The 19615-nt window shown below is 37.7% G+C and overlaps 1 protein-coding gene across 6 annotated transcripts in view; it reads right to left on the bottom strand.

The window, feature by feature from the left end:
* The window catches only part of GRM8 (glutamate metabotropic receptor 8), a 301899-nt gene that overhangs the window by 180649 nt on the left and 101635 nt on the right, over window positions 1-19615 (bottom strand). Inside the window, exon 1 of one of the 6 annotated variants that reach the window (XM_068189823.1) lies at window positions 13932-14039. The exons of the other annotated variants lie outside the window; for them this stretch is intronic. The gene's annotated coding sequence lies outside the window, so the exon portion shown is untranslated. Of the gene's footprint in view, window positions 1-13931; window positions 14040-19615 lie in introns of those variants that run through there. 6 annotated transcript variants of the gene reach the window in all.

Raw genomic sequence — 19615 nt, 5'->3', positions numbered from 1 at the left:
GTTGGGATAAATTTCCTGAAGCATGTTGGGATAAAGGATTAACTGAATTCATAAAGGTCTAGAGAAAAAAAAAAGCATTTGGACAAAAAGTACTAACCAGGAGACATCCTCAGACAGCTGCAACAGGTATGAGAATTTATAGCTGAAGGAAGCCACTGGAAAATGTTAAGACCTACGCATGCAATCAAAGAGAGATTGCAAACTGAACAGAAGCATGTAAGGCAAGTTACAACAATGTAGAAACACTGGGACAAGAGTAAAAACAATGAAACAGTTTTAATTCTGGAGTAATAAATAAATGCTGAAAAGGTACTTGCCTGTTCTTGGACAAAAGAATCTATGCACGTGCAGCAGTGCAGGTGGCTCGGTGAGCAGCTGCAGAGAGAGCTTCAGGTTGAGCTCTGGAGGGCAGGAGCCTGAGGCAAGAGGCAGTGAGCTGGTGCCAACCTTTTGCACAACAAAGGGCACGGGGACCTGTGTCACTGCCTGGTGACTGGGCATTCAAAATATAAAAGATAAGGAATCCTTGTCTGACTGTGGAGTGAGCATAGGGCATGAAGCAGGGCATCAAGGTGGTCTGACAGTGACTACCAGAGAGGCTCTGGGATGGCCAGACAGGAAAGCTACCTTAACATGTAAAATAAATTGCAGAAATACAGCAGTGTTTACTTTTATTGAATATCTAATTACATCTGGGTTTTTTTTTTTTTTTGTTGTTGTTGTTGTTTTTTGTTTGAGAACACACACAAATATCAAATTAATCTTCCGAATTAATCCTACCTTGTAAATGATACAGCAGACATATACTAAGGATTCTGGATTGGAGGTCTGATGAGTTATCTGATACAGATTATTATTTCTTTAACAGTGGAGATGCTTTATTGGGAAAGGACCTGGAAACAGAATTAAGTGTTATGTAGTCTGTCAATAGTTGTATTAGGACAGTATTTAACCCTGCCTATCCTTTTTCCAGATGCTCGAAACATGGCTTCATTTTTACTAACATCGTGAAAGGAACAAAGGCTCTACATAATGTCAAAGTTTGAATAACGTGGCAAGAAAGCTGCCATCCATGCAGGGAGAAAGAGAAAAACTGCTCTTTCCATGCAAGTGCACAGCTAATGTAAAATCTCCTGGAAAGAATGGCAGTCAGTGGGAAGAGGTTTTGCTCTCCTAGTCCAAACTTGGAAAGTCTCAGCTAGAATATATGGATCTCACTCAACCCCATCCAAGCTGCTCAGTGACATCAGATGAATGGTTGCAACTCTGTTCAGAATTAATACTACAGTAAAAGGGAAATCTAGATACCTCTACTAATGTAGCTATCAAATGGAAGAAAGGCTTAAGACATGGAAAACAAAACAAACACAGGAGGATGGTTGGACAACAGTTTAATACAGACCACAGAGCAGCACTCTTCTTTGTTTTACCAGAGATGAAAACTTGCTAGTGCTCTGAAGGTTTATTTCCATCTGATTTAATATTTGAATACTCCAGATCTAACTCATTTCATGCAAATAACACCTGTACTACAGTGAATTGTCATTAGCTGTAAAAGAAATGGAACGAAGTGGTTGCTTTGTCACAGATTACATATTCATGGAACACAGTAACTGACAAAAGATGTCTGCATTTCACCCCCTTCTAATATAAGGTTTGATAGATCCACCACATTTTTCAGAGAATGAGATGAAAAAACAAGCCAACAATGATACAAAAAGTATAGTCACCAAGTACAAAATTGCTTTTATGAGCACTGCACAATAGTGGACACTATTATGCCATTAATACAAGATGAAATAAAAGCCTATTTCAGTGTGTATCTAGTCTCCTCCACAGAGACCTTTGATCAACAAACTATCTCATCAAGGGCCTGAAGGATTTTTTTCTGTCCACACTACTCATCTGATCACATGGTTTCTGTAATTTAAGAAAATTCATCATATGTAACATTTTTAAGCATCCTCCATTACGTTTTTCTTTCTCCCAAAAGCTATCAAAATTACACCAGACGAAAATCTATTATTCATGGAGCACTTATATGTCACATATTATAAAAGAAAAATACAGAAATACATGTTTTCAAAACTAATTAATTCTGAAATGTAATGCCCATCAAATCTGTGAAAAGAAGTAATGGGGAAAATGAAGTTACTTAAATTTACTCTGGGTTTTACCTTGAAAAAAGATATATTATTAGCCCCATGTACTCATGAGAAAGAAACTCCACCTTGCAGTGACAAAAAAATCCATTCTATTTTTTGACAAAAGTAGCAAGTGAGGGTAAAAAAATGATAATAACATAGAAGACAAAGAGAAGATAACAAAGCAAGTAAGGACTGGAGAGATGTGCTACAATCACTCATTGTTCAGTGTAATGCAGAAATAATAGTGCTGATCCTAAAACAAAATCTTTGGCAAATGCCTACTGCTAAAATAATAGTACACCTTTGTTTGCAGTGCTTTATGATTAATCACTGTCAAGTTTTGAAGTGGAAAAAAAAAAGAATGAATCCTTTATTCTCCAGACTTTCAAAGAACTTTCTTGCTCTGATTATTTAAAGGTTTCCCCAGTGAAATACATACTTCTGCTATAAGAAAAAGTAAAGAAACAAGGGTCTTCCAAACCTTTCATAATAAACCTACTAAGACAGCTTGCATTGAAATTTTCAAGTCAAATGCGTATTTTCAAATCCCAGAAGAATTCAATAAAAGTTGCTAAAAATTTAAGTATTAAAATTTTTACTTTTTCATATTCTGAATTCTGTTAGCAGCCAAAATAGTACAGTTTGAGAATATTTTTCTCTATATTAGAAAGATCGCAATCAGCCAAAGATGTACTAAGTTCCACTGGATTCAGTGTTTGAAGAGACAGTATCCCTTTCCCACCATTTAGAAAGTTTTCAGTGATGGAAGGATAGAAAAAAGGAAATAAATGTCAATTGTGTGCAGGTTTTGGCTGGAATAAAGTTAAATTTCTTTGTAGTAGACTGTGCAGTGCATGTTTTGGATTTAGGACAAGAATAATGTTGGTAACACAGGGATGCTTTCATTATTGCTGAGCAGTGCTTACTCAGGGCCAAGGACTTTTCTGCCTCACACCCCAATCCCACCAGCAAGGAGGCTGGGGTGCACAAGGATTTTGGAAGGGACACAGCAGGGACAGCTGACCCCAAGTGACCAAAGGGGTATTTCAGACCATATTGTGTCATGCTCAGTATATAGAGCTGGGGGGGAGAAAAAATGCTCAGCATATAGAGCTGGGGGACATTTGGAGTGATGGAATGTGTTTGTCTTACCCAGCCACTGTTCTATGTGATGGGGTCCTGCCCTCCTGGGGATGCCTGAACACCTGCCTGCCCATGGGAGGTGGTGAATTAATTCCTTGCTTTGCTTTGCTTGTGTGCACAGCTTTTGCTTTACCTTTTAAACTATCTCAAGCCGTGAGTTTTCTCATTTTTACCCTTCTGATTCCTCCTTCTATCCTGCTGCAAGACTGAATGAGCAAGGGGCTGTGCAGGGCTTAGCTGCCAGCTGAGGTTAAACCATAACAAATAGTAAAAAGCAAAATGCTCTGAAGAGCACAAATCTTCCCTCTTTTTTCTTGTTTCTTGCAGAGGGTCTAACTTATTTTAGAATAGAGTAACCAAAAAATGAAAATTAAAGGAATATGGGAGGAAAACAAGATATTAACTGCAGAATACCACTCCTGATAGCTTGTCAGAAAATAAATTTAATTCCAATGAAGAAAGCAGAATTATATACATATACCAGTTTCAGGCACACAAGTCACCATGTAGAACATCTGTTTACAAGACAAGTCAGGGACAGTGACCTTGCTGTGCTCATGCATTTCCACACAGTGGCAAGTGCACGCAAGGTCTACTGGAATCCATTCCAGACATTTGCAAGCTGCAAAGACATGCTCAACTTCAGGTTTCAGATTTAGGCTCCTTGGGCGAATGCATAAGGATCTCAGTGTCCAGATATAAACTCATCTGAGTTTTTGTAAAACTGTAAAATGTTTAGTCTGAGCAAGGACCTTTCACAACGACAATTTTACTTCTTGGTAAATAAACTAATCATTGGCAGGTTTTCCATATGAAGTCAACTATGTGCATAGCTCTCCTAGTAACCAAAATCTACCCATTTTCCACTCGGACTTCTACAACTTTTCCTCTCCTATGAAACTTCTACTTGCTTGTGTTACGATTCACCTCTTGCATAGGTAGAAAAACATGAAGCATGAGATTACACTTGGTTGGGAGGAGAGGACTAGAAAAGGGACCCTAAGGATCTTCAGCCTCTCTTTTAGTCTCCTATCTCCAAAAAATACATTCACAATACAGCGCTGTTCTCTGGAAACTCCCTCTGGATGAGAATACCTACAGAAGAATTACAGTGCTTCACAGAGCCTATGTCTGTTTCATACCATACCTCCCCCCTGTCCCATGAGAAAGACACTGTCCTATGCTGTCACACGTGAAACAGAACAGGAATGCTTAGTCTCCTCACCACCATAACTGTGGTCAAGACCAAAAGTACTTAAGGAAGGAAAAGCATCTGTCATGTACCTAAAGAGATTCCAGCAGCAAGTCTTTGCTGTAAAATCCCATGTGGAAAAAGGACACTAAGAGCACAAAACTATGTGCAATAGAATTAGCTATTGATCGGCTTTGTTTGATGCTGATTTTCTAAATGGAAAATAATATACTAATATCCTAGAAATCACCTTTAACCATCTGTGTGGCTGTTAGATTCAGATTAGTCCTTTAGAAGCTGAAGGGCAATGCTGCAGATGACAAAACTCCAAAGGCAATCCCACATGGGACTTCCTAAATTGAATTCCTGCTCTCACAGTGTTGCTACGCTTTCCTCCAAGTTGCATGTCCCAGATTGGCGCTGCATGCCAAGCTTGACTAAGGCATAGTGAGAACCTGATTTAAAATCAAAGCCAACAGAGGATTTTTTTTTTTAATCAAGACACAGTGAAATTATGCCTATGGCACTGGAGAATATACAGTCAGTCTAGGTCCCTGAGACAGAAGCAGTGAAATTAAACAGACAAGGACCTATCAAATACTAACACAAGGACATGCACATAGAAATGCCTTCTGAAGTTGTAAATTCTGAGAAATTATCAAGATCATGTGCTAATAATTAACTTTGATTTTATTCTTAGAGATAGCAAGGAAGAAGCCCAGTTTCTCTCAAGTGCTAAATCTAGTGACTAGCAATGGAGGGTACAAGAAAATATTTTAATTATACCCCAGACTCCTGGTATTTTCCTATTGAGCACCTTCAAACTATTTTCAGAATATTTGTCAAAGTCTCTCTTAAATTCTTCTCAGATACTTCTGTCTGCAAAGTCAGGGTCATCCTTTCCAAGCATGAACCAGTATGGTGAGACTTAAATGACTCATGCAAAATCAGTTTTCACAGACAGGATGCAACTGGAAAAAAATTACTGTAATGTAACTTTGGGTATGCAGAGTTCCACTCGACTAAGAGATGGATAGCAATGCTCTGTCAGAAATAAGCCCTGTTCATTACAGGAAAACAGCATGTCCCTGGGCAGTTACAGTGGAGTTTGAACATAAATTCATTCCTCGGCTGGTTTCACAGAATCTTCAGAGAGAGATGAAAACTCACACCATCACTTCTCAGGCCACATATGGGCAGCAATCACCTCCACACACTTTGTTGATAATTAATAATGAAAAATGAGAAATTTAAAAAATAAATTATTTGTTGCATTTTGTCACTGAAGAGACTAGGATAATTAATAATGAAAAATGAGAAATTTAAAAAATAAATTATATGTTGCATTTTGTCACTGAAGAGACTAGGAAAAAGGCCTATTATTATAATATTATTATTATGATTGAAGTCTAGAATGGACAAAATTCTTCTAATAAAGTTGTATATATGACAGGAAAGGATACTGTTTTTCATCTCTGCAGAAGGATTTAGTTCCATATTTTTATTTGCAATAGTCTTTCTTTTTTTTTTTCCCACATTTTTGGCTGAAAGTTCCCTGCCAGCTGTCATTTAATTAAATTTTGCTAACTGAGCTCACTGGATTTACAGTTGCAAGGGAATCTCTACTGGAGAACAGCCATTATGGGTCTGACCAAAGGTTCATCTTCCCTGAGAGTCCTTTTCTGGCTATGACTCATAGTGTAAGAGTGGAAGAAAAAACGTATGTGCTGACACATTGTTCTAGACTTCAATAATCTCCAGCTCAAGAGTTTTTTCAGAGAAGGTGCCCTTATGCCCATCAAAAGTCCTTGCTAGAATTTTTCTTCATTAGTACACTTAGTCCCCCTGAACACAGCTAAAAGCTATAGTGGATGGTTCAGGGGTTCCCTCAACATCAACAAGCCTAAAGTTTACAGTGCCTAAAGATCAATTTTCCTTTTACTTTTTTCATTATTACAGTCTTAAACTCCAAAAAATATAGTTTTATCCTAATTCCATGGCAAAGTCTTCCCAACGTTGCATGTACTTTGCAGCTTTGCCTGCTTGTTAAGCTGGTGGTCTTATTCTTCATATATATCCATCACTTTCCCCCCTCTTTTTGGTACAGATCTGCCAAGTATATTTAGACACATTTCTATGCAGCTTCCCAGAATATTCCAGTATCTAAAACTGTAAATATATTTTTATATCCCCATATGTGCGTCTGCAATTTTTTTTTTCATGGACCCCAGAAAACTGGCCAAGAAAAGCAGTATTTGCAAGAATCTGAATATAAAGGCATATAAGCACATCTCTAAAGGCTGCATGAAAGTTTTTTGAAGTAACAAGTTCTTTAGTTTCTAGGACAACTGAAATCAAGAACCAGATATATCTGACAAGCAATTCAGTGCTCTAGCATCAAGAGAACTTTATTTTTTTATGAATGACTCAAAACACTAATTACAGAATAATCCCAGATATATTTTCTTAGTGACTTTTTACAGTAGCCTAGCAGTTATCTGGTATATATGGAACCCATTCTTACTATATACTCAAATATGGTGATTTTCTACATCTATTTCTGTTTGTACCTATGCAGTAACTGCAGTGTTTTAAAGTTCTCAGATGCTGAAAAAAATATTTTCCCATGCATCTAAAATATTTGTATTCATAACAATAAATTTAACAATACAAAATTGGTTACTGATTTGAGTTCACCAATTTCATCGTTTGCTTCTAGAAGTCCTATTTCATACTGCACAACTCCCTCTGAAGTCACTGAAAGGGTTTAATTTTTCATAGTTTGTAATGTTCATTAGATATTTATGTGAAAAATGAGAACAAACTATGCTACAGTAGATAGAGCAAAAACAATTTCATAGGGCAGTAAACTCTCGTACTCCAGGGCATAACCCAACTAGTAATTTATAGGGTTAGGGAGAAGCTTTGCTCTAAAGATTATTTTGAAGAGAATACAATTAAATGTTAAGTACCTTCCATCAAACCATCCATTCTGCTGTAAACTGGACAAAATATGGTATCACAATTTCTTTGCCCGTATCTTTGTGAAACCAGCTCTCTGCCTACCACCCTTGCTCGAGTGACATCCACAGCAATCTTTCTCCGTTCACACTGCTCTCAGTACAGTTCACATAGTCAGACATCAATTGAACTTGATTATATTTTTTAGGATTTAAAATGTGTTTCCTAGCCTATTTACTTCTATGTTTTACTTTATTCTATTTCCTACACCATTTTTCTTTAAGGTATGAAATTACCATTTTGTTTCAAGCAAGCAAGGCAAAGCCTGTGTGTATTGCTTTCATATTTTATACACCACCCTGAAATACACCTATGTTTGAAAGAATAAATTATCTTCTTCCCTCATTTTCACATGGACTCTTATGTGCAATATCTAAAACTGTATTGATCAAATTTATCCTAGGCTTGCTGTAAATGAAAATAAAGAAAAATCCTTTTTAAATGTAAAAAGGTTAAACATATAAAATACATGTGATTATCTACCTTGTTATTAATAGACTTCTGAAAAAATGTTGAAATAAGCAAAACCCTTTGCTCACCACAACCACTGATAAAAGAAATTTTATCAGATCCAACTGTCTCTAAAGTGATCGTTATTCTGATTGTCCTTTTTATTCAAAGGTGCATTGCATTTGCTCAAGAATGTATCTCACAAGATTCCTCATCTATAACTTCCTTCCCCTTTGGGTTGTATCACACTTCTGTTAAATATGTTCAACGTCATACAGTGGGAAAGGAATAAAAATAAAGGAAAGGAGAAAGTGATTTAAAGTTTCCAGGAGACTCCAAAGTGAATGCACATAGTAATATAAGGGCCTTTCACTCAATATAGTGCAAAATCACAATCCAGACCCAGAGTGCAGCACAATGAACTGTGAAGGCTTGGCCATTAGAAGTAGAAATAGCCACTCTTCTTGTTTCACATTTCTTGGAGAAAAATTGAGTTTGTCCAATTTTAAATGCAATAAATAAGGCAGGCAATTTGTTTTCATCACTTCCTTCATCCAATATCCACACAGTAACCACTGCAGCTGGCTATTACAGGTGAAAGGGCTGGAAGCAGGTCCTGTGGACCATTTCATCAGTATCAAAATGAGCTGGTGTCAGCTCCTCATGAAGAAACAAGCATGAACTTTCAGCAAGATAGAGCAAAGGGGCAGCCTGAGCTTTCAGGAGTGACAGGCACACACTGGCCCCCTTCCCTGCCTCCTCAGAAGGCACATACCACAGTGGCAGGGGACCTGCCTTGCAAACATACCAATCCTGTCCAGAGCCAGAAAATCCACTTTGTCCAGGTGGGTCAAGGTTGGAAACTGTGTCTGCAGCCTTCTACTTACCTCTACTTTTCCCTTCCCCAAAGCTGAGATTCTTCTGAGAGAAGGAATAAGAAAAGTTTGCTTTAACAAGTCCATCAGCATAAACTGCTTGATAACTTAAATCAGGAAGATCTTCTGGGAGAGTACTTTAAGCACTGCCCAATAAGAGAAAAAAAATTAAATAAATGCTGCACAGACACAGAATTTATGTTTGACTAATTGTTATTCTTGCATGGTATATAAGAAAACTGTGCTTTCAGAATGAAGTAGCATGATTTGATTTCTGAAATACCCTTGTGTTTGAGATACCCACTTACTTTATAAGCAGCTAATCTAACTCATTGTTATACAGTGTGCAACTATAGCTCTCTGAAATTATGGCAAATCCTACCATCTGAACTTCAATCAAAAAAATCTGTTAAATAATAAGAGAAAGCATTTGTCACAGAGCTGTATTTTGAGGAAAGGAGGTTCAAAGACCCTTCTTTAGGTTCACTATGGTTTAGAACAATTAATGATAATAACAAAAAAGAGTTCCCAGTATGATGAGAAATTCCAAACAAAAGTTATTTGGTTACTTTTTTTACTGAAAATCCAATATCAGCCTGCCGATGGTAAATGAAACGAAAGCACAAGAGGTATTGACATTTTGTATTTCTGACCCCATCCCTGGGACAGTAAATTCTTTCTTTGGCATTTCTTTCACATTTACTTATAACATGATAAATATATCTATCCAAGCAACTATATCAACACTAGGAGTCTATTTTACCTAAGTTCAGGCGCCTTGTGTTGTTATGTAGGTGGAAAGGCAGATTCGTTTCTCCTTCTTCCTCAAGATGAGTAGGTGTGTGGAAAAATGCCATCTGAATCAAATTATCTTTGATTCATCATTATATCATTCACATCATACAAAATGGTTTGTGCTTAGGAACTCATTTTTTATCCATGTGTTCCTGGCAAGTATACAAAAGAAAACACAAAAAACCCAAGGACTCTACTGATTCAAAATTCACTTTTTCTCTGCATTTCTCCACATTGTTTTTTTTTATTATTATTATTCTTTTAGCAACAATTTGCATAATAATAATTAGTAAAATACTACTGCAGTTAAATCTTTTTGGTAAATGCCTCCTAAAGGATTTAGAATTCCTTTCTTTGAAATACCTATGGTTAGAGTAAATCACATTAGCTATGGCAGCCAGCTGAGCTCAGTTCAACTGTGAATGTTCTCTTTTAATCCACCTGGATCTCCTCTACTCCTCCCTATACATTTTGTGGGCAAGGAAAACCAAAGGCCTTGATTAAGTAGAATGCCCCACAGTATTTTCTTCCAGAGAATTTAAGCATAATTTTAAGGACAAGTTGCACCACTCCTTCTGATGTCTGAAGTACTAGCATTATCATAAATCTCAAACTGACTTCCTTATTTGATCTTTTCCCAGCATGTGAACATGCAGGCACTGGAAGCATCTGTGGGATTCTGAATGCATCTGAAGTAAAGTGCACATCAGTCTCCTGCTGAATGGGTCTTAAATCTACAGCTTTTATTGTTCAGGCCATTGCTTCAAGTTGACTTGCAGTGCAAGAGGATTCCTGCAGAGGCTTTATTAAAGTCCAAATTCTGCAGTCTGACATAAACAAAATGCTAATTCTCAGCTTTTTAAATGCAAAATATATCTGCTAACAACCCTCTTTTTCATTCATGTGACATGCAAAACCAATTGGGAGAGTGATCTGTAGTGGAAGAAATTGTTTTGTCACATCATTCCAGTCAAAACACTGAGGATGTGTTTCTAGCTAACTCAAAAGCAGCTCTCAAGAATCATATCCCCTTCTTCCTCTCTCTGTAGAAAAAAAGATATTTCCTATTTCACTTGTAGACCAAGCAGGGTAAAGTTTTGTTGATTTCTGATGCTATAGAAGTTAAATAGATTATCCACAGGAAAAATATTAGTAAAATGACTTCTTCATCTGAATTAAAAAAAAAAAAAAAACAACCACAAAAACAAACCCTCAGTTTTCCCAGGCTTATTCCATCCTACCATAGAAACCACCTGAGCATTGCAAAATAGCAGAAAGATACTGGTGAGTTGGGTTTTGAGATTTCAAAGGGGTTTTGCTTAATTATTCATACAGCAAATTCAGGAAAAGGTATTATTAGTTCTCTTTTTCCTCAGTTCATTTAACACAGGTCTCTCTGCTTCTTCACTTAGTGTTATTTTTTCTAGGTGTGAATGTCTTTTCTGTCATGTGAAATTGAAATCCAATCTCATTAGCATACAATTTCTTTTTAGATTGCATTTTCTCTCTTGTCTATAGCGAGTATTCAGTATTTTGCTTTTTGCTTTCTTTTTTGTTACTGCTCTTCCTCTAGAATGTCTTTTGGAATGTATTTTACATGAAAGATATTGTACAAAAAGCAAAGGATAATCTAATTTCTTTTTACCAAAGAAAACAAAGTCCACTTAATGCAAGGCTTATATCTATTATTGTTGTTACTCAGAGAGGGTAGATGATGAAACTGTCAGAATAGCTGGTGAGGGTGTATCCTGCATTAGTGCTGTTCTGTAAGGACAGAGGGAGTGGAACAGGAAACATTGTTTTGTTTGCGGTCATTAATTTCTCTGCTGCAAAAAAAGTAACACTGAGCAGATGCACCTTTTTTCTGATCAGAAGTGTTTTCTCTTCCTAATTAATTGGGGACTTATTCAATACTGGCTCAGCAGTGCAAAATTGACCTTTGAAGATCAAAGTGAAAAGCCATATGGGGCTAAATCTTATCTCTCTTATGCATGCTAAACTCACACATTTCAGATGAGTTTGCATCAGGACTTAGACAAGTGATCATCATACACCATAAGAAACAGCTCCTGGGACAGTTTAATTGTACATCCAAAACTTTTGTGTTTCACTTTATTTTCTTCACCCTACCCTCTTTTTTTGTGTTTCTTCTGGGTGAGTTTCACCCCCACTAACATCTCCCTCAATCATCCCATATTGTTTTAGCACAGTTGGCAAACTTCTTACAACACAAAATCTTGGGAGCGAGGATATTAGCACTGCATAATTTAGGAGAGTCTCATCATTACACTGCTTCTTCATTTCAATTGTTTGAAATTCTTTTGCACCTACAGGCATATGTAGAAGCCAAACCAGAATCCAAGTGTGCCGACAATACAGTACTATTTCTTGAATACCAACAGCCAGAGGGTCAAACTAATAATTCAGAATCAACCAATTTTTTTTTTCAAAATACCTTACAAACTATACTGAATATATAGTTTTGTAATGCATAATATAGTTTATATTGAAAATCGTTATTACAATAATCGTGTGTCTGCTGCCATAAGGAACGTTTTAACAATGTTTCCCCTGAAATGAAATACTCTTAAATTTTAAGCAAGTCCTGTTGGTATCAGAAGGTTAAACTTGTAAGATCTCAACACCAACAACAATAGCCAAAAATCTTTTAGAGATTTATGTATTCAATGTATTATACTCCCTTCTCTCTACCACAGTTGCATTTTATGATAAGCAGCTATCTAAGGTGCAGAATATAGTCTATGGTCTACAGTCATTCTAGTCTGGTCTACAGTCATTAAAAAGAAGTCTAAACAATTCCAGGGTTCTGACATTGTCAAAATAGCCAAATAACACAGGTTGAAGATGTTTACAGTGGTCTAATAATTCTTCAAATGCATGATTACTGCATGAAAGCCACATTCATGGAGAGCTGTACTGTACCAATCACAGTCTAAGTAGGGGAGAAGTTCTTTAAGTTTCTAGCAAAGTCCTACACTGGTATTGTTTAGGCAAAATGGGAATAAACTCTGGGTGGTGTCAATCAACATAGTCCCTTGATTGTCAGTGCAGATATATTTGATACCACAATTGTGAATATAACTTTTTTAGACTGGTTGAAGATGGAAATAATAACACAATCTCACTGTATGCCATCTTAGAATCAAATATTAACCTGAAAGATTTTTTTTTTATGTTCATCAAGTTGTTTCTAAATTAGGAGATGGAAAGACAAGACAGATGGTAGTTCACCTGCAAAAGTGAACAAAGCTTTTCAAGAGTTTTCTAATGTCAGGTTCTTCTTATTTTAAGACATCTTTCTGGATGCTGAAAGTGGAGGCAGCCAAAAAAACCTACCCAAACTCCCAATCAGTGACCTTAGAAGGTCATATACTACAGAAATAAACATAAAATCAGGTACAAAACTATATTCAAATCTTGTACTCTGTTATGCTTCTAGGTTACATATTTTAAAACCCAGCACATTAAAGTTAAATATGGAAGACCTCTCAAGGGTGAGACACAAGAATGGTGCATTTGACCACACTCTATGAAATGGTAAAATACTTACCTACCAAAGGGTGAAGCTGACAGGATAGCCTAATTAATATTTTTGAAGTACCTTAGATCTCTGTCTACACAAATTCTGTATGACAGTTGCAAAAAATACTCAGGATAAAGTTTTGCACTGAATTAAACTTCTCACATTCAGTCCTACTATGGTAATCTGGTTCTCTCTAAAGTGACAGAAAAAATATTGCAAGACAAAAGAACTATTTACATAAATTATAATGTGAAGACATGAAGAAAAGGAGATATGGACATGGTTAGGCTAGAAATTAGAAGCTTCTTAATTATCTGTGAAAGAGAATTATTTCAGTAGATTTAGGGAGAGCAATAAAGACCAGAGAGATTTTAAGAGAGATCTAAGCCACTTTTTGCATGGGGTTATACATCCCGATCACTCTGGTCAGTGCCCACTATTTCTTCAATCAGGCACATTCACAGAGTTGAGATGTTCCCAGAGCTCAAGTCAGTAAGAGAGAACCATAGTCCTTTACTGCAGATCCGGGAGGACTTGTGATGCTGCAAGCAAACAAAGGCCATGCTCCTGGCTGGGGGGCTGAGCTGTGACCTGGACTCAGTTCACTGCTCTGCTATTCATCTCTCATGTTTCCTCAGGCACATCACTGCCCCCAAAGCTTTTCATTTGTGACAGGAATAAATACTTATCACCATCAGACATAGGTACAAGGATCAATATTGTATGAATTTAAGATACCAGAGTAACAGCAAACATTCAACTACATTTACAGGGCGCTTTTAATTCCAAAATCTCAATTTTTATGGGCACAGTCTCCTCAGTCTGTTAGCACACCTATCAGGCATTTTCATTTCAGGCCAGGTGACAGAAGCGCTGCTAAGAGGGCAGAGAGCAGCAAGCGAGGCAGCTCACAGCAGAGAACAGGAGGCAGCCAGGGATGACGCACTGCCTGTGGTCCTGCAGCCTACTGAGACCAGCCTGGAGCCTGGACCGCACTGCGGCTGCTGCACGGCGGGGACCGGGAGTGTGTGTCTGTGTGTGTGTCTGGATGGGGGTGCTGGGGGGGGGTCAGGCCGGAGGGCAGAACTGCATCCCTCTGAGCATACAGGATTGCTGTCCTCTGCCTCCCACAGCCCCCAGCATGAGAAACACAGCTACTTCTCTGGGTCTTTCTCCTCTGCCCCCTGACTCACTTCCATCCTCCTCCACTCCTGCCCATGCCAAGAGAAGCACAGCTTTGGCCAGGGCTGTTCTGCCATCTCTGATGGAACAAAATCAGTTTCACCTGCTCTCCTGGGAGGCACTGAGCTGCTGTTGGCTGCTACATCAAACAATGGCTCTGCCACTGACACCGTCACAGCTGCTTTTTAGTTCAGGTGCTGGCACGCTGCATGTCTGCTGCTTTGTTACTGCCTGGTGGATGCTGTCTGATGACTGCATCCCCAGAAGAAAGAGTTGGGATTAGTATGCAGCTTATCTGTATTTAACAGTCAGTCAAAATATCAGAAAGCTATGTAAAAAATTGTATCTCTGTTGCTACCCAAAGGAGTCTATACTCTTCTGTGTTTTTCCCATGAACACTGATTTTATAGTATAGTTATTCAGTTAAGACCTTCTCATATATATTGTGCAGTTGAAGTTGTACATCCAGCTAGTTAGCCTAAAATTCCAAGATTGCCTCCAGTGTTAAACTTTCACTTTTAACAGGATACTCAGATTTCTGTTTCTAGAAAGTGAAGTTAAATTACAGCTCCCTGTGGGGCATTTCAGAGGATGACTCTAAATAAGCCAAAGGCAATATATTAAAGAACAGATCTTTATTACAAAAGCCTATAAATTCATAGTAAAGGAAAGGAAGGCCACAGAAAATTCAAGAAAATAAACTAAATTCAATAAATATGCTTTATTGATGAGTTAGTGGAGAGTAGAGAGCACTGCAGAAACAACCGCTTAGAAAAGAAATCACTGTCTGAGCTAATAAGAGCTCACACCCATGTCTGGCTGTAATTCTCTTATCCCCATACAGAAATCAGATATAACTCAAATAATCAAAATATCAGTGTAGGATTTGGACTCTAAGCCCAAAGTTGCCAAAAGGTCAAGAGTATAGAAGGGCACAGCTCTAACTAGCAGTTGAGGATCTCATTTACATTCACAGTTTCTGCATGTGCATAACAACAGAAAAGGAATGAAGAAAATTTTTTTGCACACTGACTCACTGAATCGTTTACCTTGAAACACATCCTGTTTCAGGGCTTGTTTAAGTAATTCTCACCACAGGGACTCCTCACCTTCACAGAACTGAAGTTTGGGTCTCTTAAATGCTATGTGATCCCATGGGGTCAGTATTTTAAAATCCTTTACCCTCATGTTAAATTAATAAAGTTTAGTGACTTCATCATGAAAATGGTCATTTGGGGATCTTGTATCTGGCAAGGCTTTTATGACTTTTTTGTGGTTTGCTTTAGGTTTTTGAGGGTGTTGGTGAGGAGTTTTGGTTAATCACTTGGGCCCCATCAATGTTTTCATTTTGCTCAAGTAAGCAATTTCTTTCAAATACGGAATTCTGACAAAATTATTTAATCAGCTTTTGTTCAGCAACTGTTTATTTCCATCTGCATTACAAATGTAGGATTTAAACAACCTATCAACTCAGCATAAGCAGCAAGTCATCTTGTCAGTCTGTCCTTTCCTCTCAGGGATGCAACTACTGTATTCTGTAGTTCTGAAGAAAGGAAATAATAGGATTAGAAAAACATTGAGGAGAAGGGGATGTCAAACAAAAGAAAAGCATGCTGTGGTTCTAAAGCAGTCTCATCTAGTACTGGGAATTGTAATCCATTTGTGCTAAAGACCTTGCCCCTGCTAATTAAACAAAAAAATCATTAAAGACTTATATTGTTTGATACTGTAGTGTGGCCTACAGGGAAACATAATTAAAACATGTCTGGGTGTATTGGTTTTGGCTTGGATGGAGTTAATTTCTTTCATAGTAGCTATTAGGGGCTGTGGTTTTAGTTTCTGATGAAAAGAGGATTGATAATATAGAGATATTTCAGTTATTGCAGAGCAGTACTTACACAGAGTTTAGGCCTTTCCATACTGTCCTCCCAGTGAGGAGGCCAGGGGTTCGTAAAGTGGAAAGCAACACAATTGGGACAGTTGACCCCAGCTGACCCAAGGGATATTCCAGACCATGTGGCATCCTGCTCAGCACTAAAACTAGGGGGAAGTTGGCTGAGGGGCCACTGCTCAGAGACTGGCTGGGTGTCAGTCGGTGCTGAGCAATTGCTTCAATTTTTATCACTGGTCTTTTTGGAGTTTTATTACTGTCGCTTTATATTTTCTCTTTTCATTACTATTAGCATTTTTATTAAAAGAAAAATAATTCAACTGTTGTTATCGCAACCCAAAACTATTATCACTTTTACCTTTCCAATTCACTTCCACCTGTCCTGCTGGGGCAGGGTGAGCAACAGCTCTGTGGAGCTTAGTTGCTGGCTGGGGTAAACAACAACAGAGTAAAAGCAATTTTAGTCATTAATAAGCAATCTAAAGTCAGCCATACAAACACACCATTATTTAAGGATTACAATGTGTGATAAAGTCAGCAATCAAATAACCTTATAGATCCCAAACTCACTTAGCATACAAAAAAATAATGCCCAACTACATTAGAAAAATTATTCTATACATCTTTGTAGGAAATGCAAAAATATGATTCAACAGAAATAGCTAAATCTGTAAGCACTTTCAGCTCTTATGCTTTGTATCATCATTAGACAGTTTTATTAAAATAAAAATACTATTTAAATAAGTCCATGTAACATCAGATATACAGTGTAATTTTAAAAGAAAAGCTTTGCAGTCTATTTTCTTCATCTTCAGAGACACAAATCACAGGGTATTTTTCATGTACTCCAGTATTGGCTCAGCTTCAGGTACTAGGCTAAATAAGCATTCACTTAAGACTTAGTTCTGTTGAGTAAGGGTGGTATTGAGAAGAATGACCTTCTCTGCATATTAAAGTTTACATAAGAAAGGTGAAAAACTGTTTGTGGCCTTGTAAAAGGCCATTATTTCTATTTAAACAGAGCTGCAGGCAAGCACAGAGCATCCTGAATGGTGTTAGGTTTGTAGCACACAACAATCATGATGCAGTCGGTAATTGTGAGTGAAAGTCATCTGAATATTAGTCAGGAAAGCACACAAAATAGAAGCTGAGACCTATGTCTGCTGATAATCCATCAGCTTTAAATTAAAAACTACTTTGAAACTCAAAGTTAAGGCTTAGGGTATTTCTCCTATCAAGCCCAAACAAAAACCAGAACAATCAAACCAAAACAAAACAAACCATACTACACCTCCTCTCTGCCCTCCTCCCACTCAAAAAAAAAAATTTAAAAAAAAAAAATAGTGAAAACAAGCAAACAAAAAACCCCAACCACTTTTTGCTCAGAACGTATTTTCCTATTCCTGGAATATGAGCTACGAGTCTCAGAAAAGAGGACAAATGGGATTTCAAGCACAGAGAGTCCAATGAGACTGTGAGACACAAGACATCAGTCTGTCTCATGTAGATCAGGGTAATTCAGATGAGAATTCACTCTTTCGGAGATGAGCTGAACTCAAAGCGGAACGAGAGCAATTTGACATTCCCACTTGCCACAGTTTGCAAAGACAACCAGTGTTTACAGAGGTTTGCTTATTGTTCTAACAATGCCTTCTCTTGGCCGATGCTTGTGTGCAAACACCATAACAACACAGTATAATAAGCCCAACCTGCTTTAGCCCCCTGCATTCCCCAGTGCACATTCAAACAAGGCTTATGCAGTTTGGCCCAGATGCATGCAGGGTTCCATGTATCTAGATAAGCAGCGAAAAAGCCAAGATCAAAGCCTCTTCTCTCCCAGGTGAATTGCAGAGCTACAGACTCACTCTCTCACCCCACTGAGCTTAGTTATTAATGAGACACAGCAAGTTTGTCCTATAAGAAAATACTACCCAAGCAGGGTAAAACTATGAGTGAATACTTTGGAGAATGCTGCTGGAAAATACTGTAAGCAAGTACTTGTAAATGTCCCTCTGCTCTCTACACAAAATAGGATGTTGAGGTGTGGAGATAATACAAATATTAGCAGAGAAATACAAGTTACTGAATATTTCTGACCCTCTTGGCTGCTAAATAAACACTAGCATAAATCTTGAAGAGTCCATAAATCTTTACTTTTTTAGAGCCATTCAAGCTTGCAGCATTTGTAATTTCACTAGCCAGCTCCATCATTGGTCTGCTCAAGCTCCGCTTCATACGATTTCCACCAGATCTGATCAAGTTTTGCTTGCACCAGACTGCTCCCTCCTTGAGTATTTCCAGGGCTCATCCATCAGGACTTACATGACTAATCTCTCTGCTTGTGTCCCTGTGCTAACCTTACAGATTATCCCTCAACTCCACTAGTCAGTTGTCTCCCCAGTTTGCACGCCAAAAAGACAGGAGAGTTATTCCTCAACCTAACCATGTCACACTAGAGTAATTCAACACCTTAAGTTAAAAGCAAAACTGTTCACTATGTAATTAGGAAAAACACATTATTCTAGAGACAGGTAAGTCTTGCAAACATACAGAGCTTCTCACCCTTTTAAGCTGGACCTTAAGTAACTTCATGACATTTCAGTACATCTTGAGTCACTTCTGAACCCTGGAGCCTTTTCTGTCCAGCTCATTTTAGCAAGACCAACAGTTAAGCCATGCACATACAGTTCCTCTCTTCTTCCCTGCAGTGTTTTTTGATAGGATTTCCAAGTGATCCTGGGAGTTTCTCTATATATAAAAAGCTTAGCCTCTTTATTCTGTGTTTAGTCATATTCCGCCCTCTTCCTACAGACTGATAAAGTGGATCCCTTTCTGGTCAAGGCACAGTCACTAAAATTTAAATATTGTCCTGAGGCTGAAGGGTATACATTGGAAAACTTGTCAGTAAATGTAGATAAATATTTGCCAAGAAATATTGACAATACAGCAATACAGAATAATTCTGTAATATTAATTGGAATTCATGTAACATATGCAAGCTCCCCTAACCATCCTATGTGCCTGCTGATGTCTCTTTGAGTTACTGCAAGGACAGGCAGCATCCGCAGTTGTTGCAAAATGTGCATTTATATAACAATATAAATGTATCTGCTCTAATTTTAGCTCCTGCCAGCAGGGGAAAGTGTTTGCAGCTAAAATACAAAATTTGAGTTATTTCTAAACAATTTATTCTTACTTACTGTACCACCAACCATACTCACACATTAATAAAATGCAAGGGATTTTCTTGTTAATATTTTCAGCATATATTTCAAATCTCAAATATGTTCAATTACAGCTTAGTTAATTTTCTACATTTCTTCTGATTGTTCTGCCCCTGCACTGTAAATGATGAGAAGGTCTCTGCTGTAACTG

The sequence above is a fragment of the Anomalospiza imberbis genome, chromosome 5, assembly GCF_031753505.1.
Source record: "Anomalospiza imberbis isolate Cuckoo-Finch-1a 21T00152 chromosome 5, ASM3175350v1, whole genome shotgun sequence".
NCBI classification, from domain to species: Eukaryota; Metazoa; Chordata; class Aves; order Passeriformes; family Viduidae; genus Anomalospiza; species Anomalospiza imberbis.
Note: the sequence above shows the minus strand (reverse complement) of the source record. Positions and strands in the feature narration are given on the sequence as shown.